The sequence below is a fragment of the Trichomycterus rosablanca genome, chromosome 11 (genome assembly GCF_030014385.1).
Source record: "Trichomycterus rosablanca isolate fTriRos1 chromosome 11, fTriRos1.hap1, whole genome shotgun sequence".
Lineage (NCBI taxonomy): Eukaryota > Metazoa > Chordata > Actinopteri > Siluriformes > Trichomycteridae > Trichomycterus > Trichomycterus rosablanca.
This window is the reverse complement of record NC_085998.1, coordinates 4,098,715-4,112,858: the sequence shown is the minus strand read 5'-3', so window position 1 is coordinate 4,112,858 and position 14,144 is coordinate 4,098,715. Positions and strand designations below refer to the sequence as shown.

General features: G+C 43.1%; 1 protein-coding gene across 1 annotated transcript in view; it reads left to right on the top strand.

Annotated features, from left to right (window-relative positions):
* nedd4a (NEDD4 E3 ubiquitin protein ligase a) overlaps positions 1 to 14,144 on the top strand; it is a 68,698-nt gene that overhangs the window by 8,880 nt on the left and 45,674 nt on the right. The window lies entirely within an intron of this gene.

The window sequence follows — 14,144 nt, the reverse complement described above, 5'->3', positions numbered from 1 at the left end:
CTTGGATATAACTTAGAGTAGTCAGTGTACAACTTGTATAGCAGTGTAGATTTACTGTCTTCTGAAAATAACTCAACACACAGCCATTAATGTCTAAATGACTGGCAACATAAGTGAGTACACCCCACAGTGAACATGTCCAAATTGTGCACAAAGTGTCAATATTTTGTGTGACCACCATTATTATCCAGCACTGCCTTAACCCTCCTGGGCATGGAATTCACCAGAGCTGCACAGGTTGCTACTGGAATCCTCTTCCACTCCTCCATGATGACATCACGGAGCTGGTGGATGTTAGACACCTTGAACTCCTCCACCTTCCACTTGAGGATGCGCCACAGGTGCTCAATTGGGTTTAGTCCATCACCTTTACCTTCAGCTTCCTCAGCAAGGCAGTTGTCATCTTGGAGGTTGTGTTTGGGGTCGTTATCCTGTTGGAAACGGATACTGTTGGAAACTTCGAACAGTTTTCGAAGGGAGGGGATCATGCTCTGTTTCAGAATGTCACAGTACATGTTGGAATTCATGTTTCCCTCAATGAACTGCAGCTCCCCAGTGCCGGCAACACTCATGCAGCCCAAGACCATGATGCTACCACCACCATGCTTGACTGTAGGCAAGATACAGTTGTCTTGGTACTTCTCACCAGGGCGCCGCCACACATGCTGGACACCATCTGAGCCAAACAAGTTTATCTTGGTCTCGTCAGACCACAGGGCATTCCAGTAATCCATGTTCTTGGACTGCTTGTCTTCAGCAAACTGTTTGCGGGCTTTCTTGTGCGTCAGCTTCCTTCTGGGATGACGACCATGCAGACCGAGTTGATGCAGTGTGCGGCGTATGGTCTGAGCACTGACAGGCTGACCTCCCACGTCTTCAACCTCTGCAGCAATGCTGGCAGCACTCATGTGTCTATTTTTTAAAGCCAACCTCTGGATATGACGCCGAACACGTGGACTCAACTTCTTTGGTCGACCCTGGCGAAGCCTGTTCCGAGTGGAACCTGTCCTGGAAAACCGCTGTATGACCTTGGCCACCATGCTGTAGCTCAGTTTCAGGGTGTTAGCAATCTTCTTATAGCCCAGGCCATCTTTGTGGAGAGCAACAATTCTATTTCTCACATCCTCAGAGAGTTCTTTGCCATGAGGTGCCATGTTGAATATCCAGTGGCCAGTATGAGAGAATTGTACCCAAAACACCAAATTTAACAGCCCTGCTCCCCATTTACACCTGGGACCTTGACACATGACACCAGGGAGGGACAACGACACATTTGGGCACAATTTGGACATGTTCACTGTGGGGTGCACTCACTTATGTTGCCAGCTATTTAGACATTAATGGCTGTGTGTTGAGTTATTTTCAGAAGACAGTAAATCTACACTGCTATACAAGCTGTACACTGACTACTCTAACTTATATCCAAGTTTCATGTCTATAGTGTTGTCCCATGAAAAGATATAATAAAATATTTGCAGAAATGTGAGGGGTGTACTCACTTTTGTGATACACTGTACACTGTTTTAAACACTGATCAGCCATAACATTAAAACCACCTTCATCGGTGGTCACAGGACGCTGCCCACGGGGCGCTGTTGGCTGGATATTTTTGGTTGGTGGACTATTCTCAGTCCAGCAGTGACAGTGAGGTGTTTAAAAACTCCAGCAGCGCTGCTGTGTCTGATCCGCTCATACCAGCACAACACACACTAACACACCACCACCATGTGAGTGTCACTGCAGGGCTGAGAATGATCCACCACCTAAATAATACCTGCTCTGTGGTGGTCCTGTGGGGGTCCTGATCATTGAAGAACAGCATGAACGGGGGTTAAATGTTATGGCTGATTGGTTTAACCTCCTCACTCCTAATGTCCAGTATACTGGACATTTTTTTTCTGGGTTTTATAACTCAACAGGAAGTTTTACTTTGTCACGCTCACTTTTAGACACTCCAACACAACTCTGTCTTTCTACTGGTTGGTCAAAGACATTGAGAATTTTTTTTAAGCTTCTTGAAAAAAGACCCGAAGATGGCAGCTGTTGAGAAAGACGCTTGTTGCCTCCGTGACCGAACAAAACATACGTTTTTATCTATTAATGTGCACATATAACCAAAGTGTTTTAGAAATGATGTATTTTTAGAAGGTTTTTGTAATGATTGGTAACAATATAAGCGATGAATATGTATTTACACAATCTCGGGGGTGAGGAGGATATATCGGTATATATAATATAAAAAGTATATATAGGCATAAATATTAAATATAAAAAGTGTAATATCAGATATAGGCTTACATATTCGTCTTTGATATTTTCATTCTTATATGTGTGGGGGCAGAAGCCCTGAGATGGATTGGCACCCTGTCCCTGGTATTCTTGCCTTGTGCCCAGTGCCTAGTCCATCTAGTGTTTCCAGATGGAACTGGACTTGTGGCAGCCCTGAGCGGGATAAAGCGGTTAATGGAAATAAAATGAACGCGCACACACACACACACACACACACACACACACACACACAGAGAGAGTGCAGAGTAAATAATGCTTGGTTTAACATTAACCTGTGCACTGTAGGAAGGTGTTTTAATGAATTTTACCTGCTGCGCTCAGTCCCGTGACTCTCGTTCAGTAGTTTTTTTATCAGCTCATTGCTCAGCTAATAGCTAATAATGTTACTGTAATGGTCATAACGTTTTATAGCCTCACACGGCACCTGCGTTCACAATGAGCGCTGTGTCTGCTCACACAGCCAAAGTGAGAGAGAGGCATGCTAACCACTTTTAGCTGCTCAAGTTCAGTCTAAATCTGATCATATACAGTTTAAATACGGGTCACATGCTTCACACATGCTTCACATCCCATTACAATGATCATATGCAGTCATAAATACGGGTCACATGCTTCACATCCCATCACAATGATCATATACAGTCATAAATATGGGTCACATGCTTCACACATGCTTCTCATCCCATCACAATGATCATATACGGTCATAAATATGGGTCACATGCTTCACATCCCATCACAATGATCATATACGGTCATAAATACGGGTCACATGCTTCACACATGCTTCTCATCCCATCACAATGATCATATACGGTCATAAATACAGGTCACATGCTTCACACATGCTTCACATCCCATCACAATGATCATATACAGTCATAAATACAGGTCACATGCTTCACACATGCTTCACATCCCATCACAATGATCATATACAGTCATAAATACAGGTCACATGCTTCACACATGCTTCACATCCCATCACAATGATCATATACAGTCATAAATACGGGTCACATGCTTCACACATGCTTCACATCCCATCACAATGATCATATACAGTCATAAATACAGGTCACATGCTTCACACATGCTTCACATCCCATCACAATGATCATATACAGTCATAAATACGGGTCACATGCTTCACACATGCTTCACATCCCATCACAATGATCATATACAGTCATAAATACGGGTCACATGCTTCACACATGCTTCACATCCCATCACAATGATCATATACAGTCATAAATACGGGTCACATGCTTCACACATGCTTCACATCCCATCACAATGATCATATACAGTCATAAATACGGGTCACATGCTTCACACATGCTTCACATCCCATCACAATGATCATATACAGTCATAAATACGGGTCACATGCTTCACACATGCTTCACATCCCATCACAATGATCACATTCCATGTAAATGATCACATCCTGTCATGAACATGAGTCACATGCTTCACATCCCATCACAATGATCACAAATCATCACAAATATTGGTCACATGCTTCACATTCCATCATAAACTTGGATTAAATGCTTCACATCCCATCACAATGATCATATACAGTCATAAATATGGGTCACATGCTTCACACATGCTTCTCATCCCATCACAATGATCATATACGGTCATAAATATGGGTCACATGCTTCACATCCCATCACAATGATCATATACAGTCATAAATATGGGTCACATGCTTCACACATGCTTCTCATCCCATCACAATGATCATATACGGTCATAAATATGGGTCACATGCTTCACATCCCATCACAATGATCATATACAGTCATAAATACAGGTCACATGCTTCACACATGCTTCTCATCCCATCACAATGATCATATACGGTCATAAATACGGGTCACATGCTTCACACATGCTTCACATCCCATCACAATGATCATATACGGTCATAAATACAGGTCACATGCTTCACACATGCTTCACATCCCATCACAATGATCATATACAGTCATAAATACAGGTCACATGCTTCACACATGCTTCACATCCCATCACAATGATCATATACAGTCATAAATACAGGTCACATGCTTCACACATGCTTCACATCCCATCACAATGATCATATACAGTCATAAATACGGGTCACATGCTTCACACATGCTTCACATCCCATCACAATGATCATATACAGTCATAAATACGGGTCACATGCTTCACACATGCTTCACATCCCATCACAATGATCATATACAGTCATAAATACAGGTCACATGCTTCACACATGCTTCACATCCCATCACAATGATCATATACAGTCATAAATACAGGTCACATGCTTCACACATGCTTCACATCCCATCACAATGATCATATACAGTCATAAATACAGGTCACATGCTTCACACATGCTTCACATCCCATCACAATGATCATATACAGTCATAAATACGGGTCACATGCTTCACACATGCTTCACATCCCATCACAATGATCATATACAGTCATAAATACGGGTCACATGCTTCACACATGCTTCACATCCCATCACAATGATCATATACAGTCATAAATACGGGTCACATGCTTCACACATGCTTCACATCCCATCACAATGATCACATTCCATGTAAATGATCACATCCTGTCATGAACATGAGTCACATGCTTCACATCCCATCACAATGATCACAAATCATCACAAATATTGGTCACATGCTTCACATTCCATCATAAACTTGGATTAAATGCTTCACATCCCATCACAATGATCATATACAGTCATAAATATGGGTCACATGCTTCACACATGCTTCACATCCCATCACAATGATCACATTCCATGTAAATGATCACATCCTGTCATGAATATGAGTCACATGAGTCACATGCTTCACATCCCATCACAATGATCACAAATCATCACAAATATTGGTCACATGCTTCACATTCCATCATAAACTTGGATTAAATGCTTCACATCCCATCAATGAACAATGATCACATCGTGTCACAGATATGGCTTCATACAGCTTGTTTTGTACACAGGGGCAGTCATGCTGGAGCAGGAAAGGACCTTCCTCAAACTGTTGCTGCAAAGTTGGAAGCATATCATTTCTTTTATATAATTGATTTATTACAACCGTTAGCAACTGTTGTGGCTGTAACACGTGAATTTAAAGATTAGAAGGGGTGTCCCAATACTTTAGTCCTTATAGAATATTTGCTGGGTGTTTTATGATCTTTCAGAGCTCTTTATTCTAGATCCTTTAAATCTAGAGGCACATGAAATATATAAATGATGTTAAATTTAGCAAATATATATTAATTGTGCAGGTTTGTTCTGTGTAACTTTTAATCAGGGGTGTGCGAGCTTTCGCATAGGTCTGTACAGTCTGTAATGACTGTAGGGTTGCCAACCGTCCCGTAAAATACGGAATCGTTCCTTATTTGGAGACTAAACGTGGTGTTCCGTATTGAACTGATACAGGACGCGCTTTGTTCTGTATTTTTATCAGTGGGAGAGAAATGCTGCAGATTAGACTGAGACAGGGCGATGTGTATGAAACAGAAGGAAACTGCTGCTACTGTGGGAATTAGAAAGCATTTGGTTATTTTTTTAAGTAGTGTTCACTTTTAGTCTTTAGTAACGACGTGTGTGCGCAGAAATATCAGCAGAACAACCTCTTCATTATTCCACTGTTTGAGTAGCGCAGTGGGCAAAGTAACACAAGCAGGGTGGGCGCTATGGGGGCGCTGGGGTGGGCATTGCCCCCCTCCAGATTTTCCCACTGCCCCCTTAAGCAACGCAGTCCAGAACCAGGGCTGCATGTCAGTGTGAAGATGGATTATGTAAAAATGTTGTTTGCACTATTGAGAAAAAATGTTACATGATGTTCTTTATGCCTAAAATATGGTTCTGATTTATTATTATAAAGAATGAAAATAATAAATGTTAAACAGCCTAAATAAAACATTTTGATAATGTTCCTATGAAGGTGTAAGACCTGTTATATTTTTTATAGGTGCAACCCTAACCGCCTACACCCCCCCCCAGGTAAACACCCACCATCCCACCCCCCACCCTATGCCTTCCGCCAACCCGCCAGCCCAGGGTGTTCCTCATTTCCAGTTCTGAAAGTTGGCCACCCTAGTAATGACTGTGCTAATGGTCAGAGCTTTTTTAACAGCGGATACATGGTACAAATTACCAGTTCACCCAGTACAACCACAAAGTGTTGAATTATTTATAATAACTTTTCTAGTGTAACTTTTCTATCATTTACGGTAGCGCTTTTACCTCACGAACCAATCACATAGCTTATAAATATCGCTCAGACGACATTCGGCCAATCAGATCTGTGCGTTATGATGCACGCGGCGGCTCAACAGCAGAGAACGAGGCGAGGCGGGAAAGAGCGGTCTGAGGAGAAAGCGATTCAGATTCAATCCTCGTTCAAATGGCGCTTTATACAGAGAAAAATGGTCAGAGAGAAACGAGCTCTTACCCAAAATGAACAGATGTACATGTTTATTCCTCCCACGCTGTTCATCTGTTAAGATTTATATTTTTTATTTATTATAAATTGGTTCGGACAATGAGAAGTGAAGTGCCTGTTCAAAACGAAAGCTTGTTAACAACAAGAAGTGAAAATCAAACCACACTTTTTATTTACTTCTAAAATTAAGCACTTTAAAATCCCCACTATTTTTAAAATGCAGGCCTAGTTGACCTGAGAAACGTGTCATCATTCATCCAGTTCAGAGTGAAAACAGACAATAAATTATACCTTATTTGATTCTCAATAAGTACATTATGACCACCTTCCTAATATTGTGTTGGTTCCCTTTTTACTGCCCAAACAGCCCTGACCTGTCGAGGCCTGGAGTCTGACACCTTTCTATCAGAACCAGCATGAAGTTCTTCAGCAGTTTGAGCTACAGTAGCTCGTCTGTTGGATCAGCGAGCCTTGGCCGCCCATGACCCTGTCGCCGGTTTACCACTGTTCCTTCCTTGGACCACTTTTGATAGATACTGACCACTGCAGACCGGGACACACCCCACAAGAGCTGCAGTTTTGGAGATGCTCTGACCCAGTCGTCTAGCCATCACAATGTGGTCCTCATCAAACTCGCTCAGATCTTCACGCTCGCCCATTTTTCCTGCTTCTAACATCAACTTTGAGGATAAAATGTTCACATGCTGCCTAATATAATAATATCCCCCCCCCCCCACTAACAGGTGCCGTGATGAAGAGATAATCAGTGTTATTTACTTCACCTGTCAGTGGTCATAATGTTATGCCTGGTCGGTGTATATACAGTGTATCACAAAAGTGAGTACACCCCTCACATTTCTGCAGATATTTAAGTATATCTTTTCATGGGACAACACTGACAAAATGACACTTTGACACAATGAAAAGTAGTCTGTGTGCAGCTTATATAACAGTGTAAATTTATTCTTCCCTCAAAATAACTCAATATACAGCCATTAATGTCTAAACCACCGGCAACAAAAGTGAGTACACCCCTTAGTGAAAGTTCCTGAAGTGTCAATAATTTGTGTGGCCACCATTATTTCCCAGAACTGCCTTAACTCTCCTGGGCATGGAGTTTACCAGAGCTTCACAGGTTGCCACTGGAATGCTTTTCCACTCCTCCATGACGACATCACGGAGCTGGCGGATATTCGAGACTTTGCGCTCCTCCACCTTCCGCTTGAGGATGCCCCAAAGATGTTCTATTGGGTTTAGGTCTGGAGACATGCTTGGCCAGTCCATCACCTTTACCCTCAGCCTCTTCAGTAAAGCAGTGGTCGTCTTAGAGGTGTGTTTGGGGTCATTATCATGCTGGAACACTGCCCTGCGACCCAGTTTCCGGAGGGAGGGGATCATGCTCTGCTTCAGTATTTCACAGTACATATTGGAGTTCATGTGTCCCTCAATGAAATGTAACTCCCCAACACCTGCTGCACTCATGCAGCCCCAGACCATGGCATTCCCACCACCATGCTTGACTGTAGGCATGACGCACTTATCTTTGTACTCCTCACCTGATTGCCGCCACACATGCTTGAGACCATCTGAACCAAACAAATTAATCTTGGTCTCATCAGACCATAGGACATGGTTCCAGTAATCCATGTCCTTTGTTGACATGTCTTCAGCAAACTGTTTGCAGGCTTTCTTGTGTAGAGACTTCAGAAGAGGCTTCCTTCTGGGGTGACAGCCATGCAGACCAATTTGATGTAGTGTGCGGCGTATGGTCTGAGCACTGACAGGCTGACCCCCCACCTTTTCAATCTCTGCAGCAATGCTGACAGCACTCCTGCACCTATCTTTCAAAGACAGCAGTTGGATGTGACGCTGAGCACGTGCACTCAGCTTCTTTGGACGACCAACGCGAGGTCTGTTCTGAGTGGACCCTGCTCTTTTAAAACGCTGGATGATCTTGGCCACTGTGCTGCAGCTCAGTTTCAGGGTGTTGGCAATCTTCTTGTAGCCTTGGCCATCTTCATGTAGCGCAACAATTCGTCTTTTAAGATCCTCAGAGAGTTCTTTGCCATGAGGTGCCATGTTGGAACTTTCAGTGACCAGTATGAGAGAGTGTGAGAGCTGTACTACTAAATTGAACACACCTGCTCCCTATGCACACCTGAGACCTAGTAACACTAACAAATCACATGACATTTTGGAGGGAAAATGACAAGCAGTGCTCAATTTGGACATTTAGGGGTGTAGTCTCTTAGGGGTGTACTCACTTTTGTTGCCGGTGGTTTAGACATTAATGCCTGTATATTGAGTTATTTTGAGGGAAGAGTAAATTTACACTGTTATATAAGCTGCACACAGACTACTTTTCATTGTGTCAAAGTGTCATTTTGTCAGTGTTGTCCCATGAAAAGATATACTTAAATATCTGCAGAAATGTGAGGGGTGTACTCACTTTTGTGATACACTGTAACTACTCTGATTTATAATGCCAGTTGGATATTATGATCAGTGTTGTCACTCTCCATTTTAAGAATTCCCAAGATCTTGCCACAAAAAATCCCAAGTAACTGATTTATAAAACGTATTTTTGTTTTATTTACAAAAACAAAAATCCCGAGTTAACTGACAAAGAAAAAGTGGGATCATTATCAGTATTAAAATATATATATATAGGCCGCTCAGGTGGTGCAGCTGTAAAAACACACGCTACAACACCAGAGCTGGGATCTTGAATACATCGTATCGAATTCTAGCACGAAGTATCGAAGGCTGAGCGGCCACACGAACAACGATTGGCCTGTTGTTCAGATATGGGCGGGACTAAGCCGGATGGGGTCTCTCTCTCATGACTTGTGCAATTACGACCTCTGCTGGCTGATTGATGGCGCCTGAACAGAGACGGGAAAAGAGTGCTGTCAGGGTGTGTCTCTCCGTACACAACGCTGAGCTGCACTGCACTCGTCAAAGTGTAGGTGATAAGATGCATACGGCTGCTGCCCACGTATTGGTGGGGAGGAAGCATGACGCAATGGGGCAATTGGAGGCGCTAAAAGGGATGCCATGAGAAAATCAGATTTTAAACTGTTCACACTATGACGATTGAGGCAGATTTATTCCTGCAGTGTGTCACAACAATTACCAAACAACTGAAGTAAATTGCACAGATGACAGAAGTGAATGTACAGTAGGTGTAGAAATGACCAGCAACAACCACAGGTTATTATTTATTATTTATTTATGACTGTAGACCATAAAATTGCAGATTTTTATTGCTTGTGTGGAAATGAAAAATCCCAAAATTACTTGGCAAAATCCTCAAATCCCAAGATCCCAAGGAGTGGCAGCACTGATTATGATGTTCTGGACCTTTGCTGGAGGAAATTTCCTCTAACCGGACCTTATTGAATTGAAATCAAATACCCCTACCCTTTACTTTTGTGACCAGGGGAGTCATAGGTGCAGATAATTAAATGTCATGAGGTAGAAAAGAGAATCAGTGTTGGAGCTGAAGGAAGCTGATACGCTCTTCTTTAGGAGGATCAGGTGAACCTGCCAGTTCAGCAGAGGAAGATAAAAATAGAAGATCTTGGTGCAGAAACCCGAGTCTGATCCTCCTGATGACTTTGATGCCATCAGGAATCGATTCCTGGAGAATGGGGGAAAACAATGCATTTAGGATTAAGCTTCATAAATACACTGTGTGGTGTGTAAATGGTTTGGGAAACATCAAAATCATTGAATGAAGGTGTTCCATTCAGTCCCATTGTATACAATTGTATACAGGTGTATAAAATCAGGCACAGAAACATGCAGTCTACTTTTATAATCATTTGTGAAAGAACGGGTCATTCTAAAGAGCGCACTGTTTTCCAGGTCAGTCCGAAACTTCTACCCTCCTAGATATTCCACCATCAACTGTGAGCGGTATTATTTAAACGTGGACGTGGCAGACCACATAAAGATAAAGAGTGCTGGTGCGAATGGTGCATGAAAGTCACCAACACTTACGTAGCTACGTAGTTCCAAACTACCTCTGGCATTAACATCAGCACTAAAACTGTGCACTGGAAGCTTCGTCGCAGCTGTAGGCAAGCCTTCAAGCACAGAGCGGGTGGAGTGGTGTAAAGCACACCAACACTGGACTCTGGAGTAGTGGATGCGTGTTCTGTGGAGTGACCGATCACGCTTCTACATCTGGAAGTCTGATGGACGAGTCTGGGCTTGGCAAACATCAGGAGGACGTTACCTGCCCGGCTGCATTGTGCCAACTTTAATGTTTGGTGGAGGAGGGATAATGCCATGCTTCATTGGTGCTATTGACCGGTTGGGCGTCATTATTGGCTGGTGTCTAGCAATTGGGAGCTTGGATAAAATAAGGAAGGCTGCACGGGAACACAGTAACTACAGAGTTCCAAACCTCCTCTGGCATTAACATCAGCACGAAAACTGTGCACCCGGAAGCTTCGTTGCAGCTGTATGCAAGACTTACATCACCAAACACTATGCCAAGCGTTTGGTGGAGTGGTGTAAAGCACTTTGCCACTGGACTATGGAGCTGTTGAAACATGTTCTATGGTGTGACCAATCACGCTTCTCCATCTGGAAGTCTGATGGTTGAGTCTGGGTTTGGCAAATGTTACCTGCCTGACTGCATAGTGCCAACTGTAAAGTTTGGTGGAGGGTGGGATAATGCTATTGGGTTATTTTTTAGCGATGCTATTGGCCAGTCGGGCGTCATTATTGGCTGGTGTTTGAGCGGAACAGGAAGGGCAGATCTGGTATTAGTCTTGTGCCAGCATTGGTACAGTGACAGTGGTAGCCTAGTTAGTAACGCTGTAATTTACTAACTGGAAGGTTGTGGGTTTGGATCCTGGTTCTGCCATGCAGCCACTGTTGGGTCCCTTAACCTTCTTGGCTCCAGGGGCGCCATACAATGCCAGACACTGCGCCCTGGATTTCATTGTGCTGCACACGTGTAGATGTTTATACCATTCCAATTTAATAATATATCTAATAATATAATAGATAGACATTGGTACAAATCATTGAAATTCCAAGTCTGTCATGGCACACACGTCCCTTTCAAGTGTCTGTACACTTTAGACTGTAGGTACCCTTTATATAAGCTCTCAGGCTCAGAGCTTTAAACCGTCGGGTACTTTTTAGGAAGGTCAGCCTTTCAGGAGCCTCACACTTCTGTCCCAGAGCTAAAGCCGTCTCCACGCTGTCCGCCAGTGAGCTTAACAACACGGCGCTGTCATGACTCACGGTCCATTCACGGTGCGTTTACAGCACGTACAAGCATCACCCAGCTGAGAATAAAGACCACGCTCCGGGGCTTCATTATACACAATTAACTGGGGCACGTGGACAATGTCGCTTCACACCACTAAAATCATGGCGGTTAAATGTCATCAACAAAGCTTCTGGTTTTATCCTTGTGATTGTTGAGCTGAAATACAGGACATATCACACCAGTTCATAACAGGAACAACATTTCCCGTAAAGCAGGGGCGGCACGGTGGCTCGGTGGGTAGCACTGTCACCTCACAGCAAGAAGGTCCTAATTAAAAATCAATAAAAGCTGCACTTTAGCTTCACTTCTTTATTGTTTTCTTACGTTTCTTAATCGTGGAGATGCTCGATCTTGGAGTACCGTATTCCGTTCAGTACCGGCGCATTCACATGAAAAGCAGCAAAATCGTGTTTGCACCGGCTGTGCCGTTATTTCCTATGTAGTGTTGGTGGTGCACAAAACTTACCGTGACTTATTGTAGTAAAACAGCGAGTGAGGAATTTCATTAGAGGAGGAACTTATGAGCAGTAATAATGAAGAGAAGATAAGATAACACTTTATTGATCCTGAAGGAAATTGCAGAAGAGAAGTTTAGAGAAGTTTAGTGCTCCTGTCTCCTTCTTTTAATACATCACGATAAGCGTTTTAGACTCTGGGAGAAGCTGATTCTCACAATTTCTCAGAAGCTGGAGCTGTAACACAAGTTTAAAAGTGAAACAGGGAGGAAAATCCAGATAAACACAGATACACGTGGAGCAGTAACACTGGATCTGACGCTTATTCCACACGAATGCAGATTCGTCTCTTTGATGATGTTTTACTGCACCGCTCAAGCCGAGCGCTGAACAAAGCGGCGGTCACACACATGTCGAGTTTAAGGGTACACATTTCTTGAAGAAGTTCGGTGAGTTTCAAAGATTTCGAGTTAAGGGGACGTCGAGTTACAAGGTACAACTGTATTTAGTTTCTGTTATTAAGAAAGAGCACAATAACAAATGTTTTAGTGTTAATTTGTACTCATTTCTTATCCATGTCAGAGTAATGAAACCCACCTTAGTGTTAAATCACTTCAAGTATTTGGTGTTGACTGGCATGCAGAGCGGTACAGCTGTCCCCTCTTAGTTCTGTGTGCCCCAGTACAACAAGTAGTTTAGAAACCTCCACTGCACCAATCGCTCATCCGTCTTCCCGTTATCCTCTCATCAGATCCGACCCGAGTCTTCCTCTCGCCTTATAATCCGGACCGGTTCTTTGCCTGATCACTGTACTGTCACTTCTGTCCGTCCTGGCGTCTCGGTTGTCAGTCCTCAGACGATCTGATCTAGGTTTATATACAGCAGAAGAACGGATGAGATGATGTATAAACAGATAAACAGGAAGCTGGTGTTGAGACATGACAGGAGGCGTTCGTGCGTGAAACTCTGAGTGTGTGGGAAAAACAAGAAACAGGAACTGGTGAGCCTGTAGATACACTAAATGGCCAAAAGTGTTTGGACACCTGACCAGGAGCTTGTTGGACATTAAAAACACACATTATTAAAATAGACTGACCTGTGTGATCTTTTCAGCTGGAACAACAGCCACTTTTGAAGTATGCCTGTGGACATTTGTGCCCATTTAGTCCGAAGAGCTGCTTTGTATGATGTTGATGTTTAAGTTGGGCTGAGGTGAGGTGATTTCTTTAAACCGAGCTTTTCCTCATGTCTTTATAGAGATCATGCTGGAACAGGAAAGGGACCTTCCCTAAACTGTTGCTGCAAAGTTGGAAGCCTATAATTTCCTTTAAATAATTGATATAATTATATAACACATCTGTTACCAACTGTTGTTGCTGAAACGCATGAATTCTGGGGGTTCAAACCCCGGACTGGGGTCACAAATACAGAATTGCATTACTTGAACCTGGCCATTGAGGGGGTCACACATCAGTGCACCCTTAGTGCTGGTTCCAGGCCCTGATAAATAAGAGGAATGTGCCAGAAAGGGCATCCAGCGTAGAAACTAGGGATGCATCAATGCCATTTTTTCCCAACCGAGTACGAGTACAAGTACATGTATTTTTGTACTTG